Raw genomic sequence first — 2779 nt, 5'->3', positions numbered from 1 at the left:
GGGCCTTTCAGATCTGTCTATACATTTTTGTCACTTTAGAGTGGGAAATGAGGAGAATGAGATTAAATGACTTACCAGATCACCTAACAAATAATTACAAGAATTGTGGCTGAATATCAGTTCTCTACTTTCTTTCTTACTGTTCTTCTTTCTAGTTTAGTAATAAGTGAATAAGTATAATTATTATAAGACAAGAAACATTTTTATTTCAAAGCATAATATGTAAAATATAATGTAAACAAAGAGTTATTTAGTTTTACACTTGATAGTATAAAACTAATTGATTGCCTAGGGATGTTTTGAGTGCACGCTAGCCTTTCATAAACATCAATTGTACCCAATCTACAAGAAATGTACTTTGTGTTTCCTGTGTGAACATAATTCAAGACAAATCACCTGTGCTTGCTTTGGCAGCAAATAGACTAAAATTAGAATGATACAAAGAAGATTAGCTTGACTCCTGCATAAAGATGACATGCAAATTTGTGAAGCATTCCATATTATTTTTTTGTTTTGTTTGAGAGTTATTTGGCCAGGGCCTTCTCAACAATAGTGTTCCAATGAAGTACTAGATAATGTAAATAGTAATAGCCTTTTGGACAGGTCTAACTACTTTGTAACTGCATGACTTAACCTGTTGTTAAAAGCAATGATTAAAGGTCTACCTTTTAGAAGATGGCCACTGAACTTGAGCTGTGAAATACTGCTTTTGGGGACTAAAAACGAAGATATTCTGCTGAGACTTCTCCCTCTAGATTCATTTCTTTCTTTCTTTCTTTTTTTAAAGAATTATTATTTATTTAGCTTTATATTTTTTTTTTATTTCAATTTGACCAGAGAGGGACAGAGTGAAAGAGAGGGAAAATGAGAAAGCAAGCTGTCAGGTCCAGGACTCGAAATGCAGTGGGTAGGGCTACCTCTTTATCCTTCTCTTTATCTCTCTGTCTCTTTGTTTCTCTGTGTCTCCCTGTGTCTTTTCTTTTCTTTTTTTTTTTTTTTTTTTTAAAGTAAAGTATTCTCTGGGCTCTCAAGCCCTTCCTTTGTCATGCTAATTTGTGCCTTTCCCACTCCCTTTGAGGAAAGGTGCAAATCCAGGCCCATCCTGAGATGGCCACTGAACTTCAACTGTGAAATAATTGCTTTCAGGGACTGAAAATGAAGATATCCTGCTGAGATGTCTCCCTCCAAATTTATTTCTAGTGGGTAGGGCTACCTCTTTATCCTTCTCTCTGTCTCTCTGTCTCTCTCTGTTTCTGTGTCTCCCTATAGCTTTTCATCTTATTTCTATTTTTTTTTTTAAGGTAAAGTATTCTCTGGGCTCTCAAGCCCCTCCTTTATTGTACAAATTTGTGCCTTTCATTTTCTGCTTTTTAAAATTAAAATATAAATATTTTATTGTACATGAGATTGAACTGGTGAAGTAGAATCTTATGACTTTGTACTAAAACATTACTGATTTTCTTCTAGGCTTTTTCTCTCCTATATTTAAGGATTTTTGTCTTGTCTTGAATCTCCTATAGATTCATGTACCTACTATTTGAACAGATTCCTATTCTGTTTCCTGGCTTTAAGTTTTAAGCAAAGGTCTCTTAGCATTTCTTTGATTTTGACTTATTAAAGTTAAAACTGCTTTTCTTGAAATTAAAAAATATATTATATTAAAAAATACCTATTTAATGACTGCAGTAAGCTATATAGCATCAGCTAGGTGCTACATTATAGTATATTCATTCTACTCAGAGTTTCACGCCTAAAGTCAGACATGTATTCATAAATATGTATATATCAGCAGACCTTGCTATTGAAAGTAGTTAGAACTAGAAATGGAAAATTATCAAAGATAATGTGTATGATTAAGCCACTGTGCAATGTATTCTGGATAGGAAATCACATTTGTATGTTGTGACTATGCTCAGTGAATGAATATAAAATTAATTATTTTTAAAAGTCTATCTTTTATTAAAAAAAATAAATAAAAGACAAGTCAGCTATTGCTTACTCGGTCTTACCACCAATCCATTCCAACTGCATCTCCAGCATGAAAATTCTGGAAATGTACTGCTGTTAATTTAAAGGAAATAGGCAGGGGTCTAGTCAGTGGCATTGGTGGTTAAGGAAGGTGGATCCCACATGGCCAACAGTGCAGTTCAAGTCTTATATCCTGTGCCTTGAAAAAACACGCTGGTGCATGCACATGTGTGCCCAAAATCCCGAGGGGGGAATAGAGGAAAAAGAATCACAGTGTGGCTATTCTCCCACGGGGGTGATTTCTCACTTTCCCTCTGTTGCTCTCCAGGGAGCACACACTTGGTACAACTAAACAACAACAACAACAATAAATAAAAATTTTAGAAAAGAAAAGAAAATGAAGAAGAATAAGAATATAAGTCAAGCAAATGTATCTTAGCAGGAAAGGGGCAGTTTATTTGGGTAACCTTTAAAAATAATTTCACTCACTACTGCGTATTTACTGATGACAAAGTTTGCCTCTTGAGTTTTATCATGTGTCATGTATTGCTGTACATTACACTCTTTTTGGTTGAAAATTAGAATTTGTTTGACTAATTTTGTTGGCTAAAATACATTAGATTCATTTTGTCAGAAAAAAAATAAAACAAACACCTTCAAGGTTAATATTTCTGTCTTGGAAGGTGAACAGAATGACACAGAGCTCTGAAGTAAAGTCGAAGTGAATACAACATAGATGAGGTTTGCATGTGAGACTTATGTGATTAATCTGTTATTAATCATATTCAATTACTACAATAATAGCTGCTGA

The 2779-nt window shown here is 33.8% G+C and overlaps 1 non-coding gene across 1 annotated transcript; it reads left to right on the top strand.

The window, feature by feature from the left end:
* The first annotated feature begins 402 nt into the window (after positions 1-402).
* LOC114007402 (U6 spliceosomal RNA) lies at positions 403-505 on the top strand. Its single transcript, XR_003549034.1, has one exon. It is a non-coding gene; the product is annotated as a U6 spliceosomal RNA (small nuclear RNA).
* Positions 506-2779: the final 2274 nt, after the last annotated feature.

The sequence above is a fragment of the Tupaia chinensis genome, unplaced genomic scaffold (assembly GCF_000334495.1).
Source record: "Tupaia chinensis unplaced genomic scaffold, TupChi_1.0 Scaffold000164_1, whole genome shotgun sequence".
Classification (NCBI taxonomy): Eukaryota; Metazoa; Chordata; class Mammalia; order Scandentia; family Tupaiidae; genus Tupaia; species Tupaia belangeri.
This window is presented reverse-complemented; position numbering and strand designations above follow the sequence as displayed.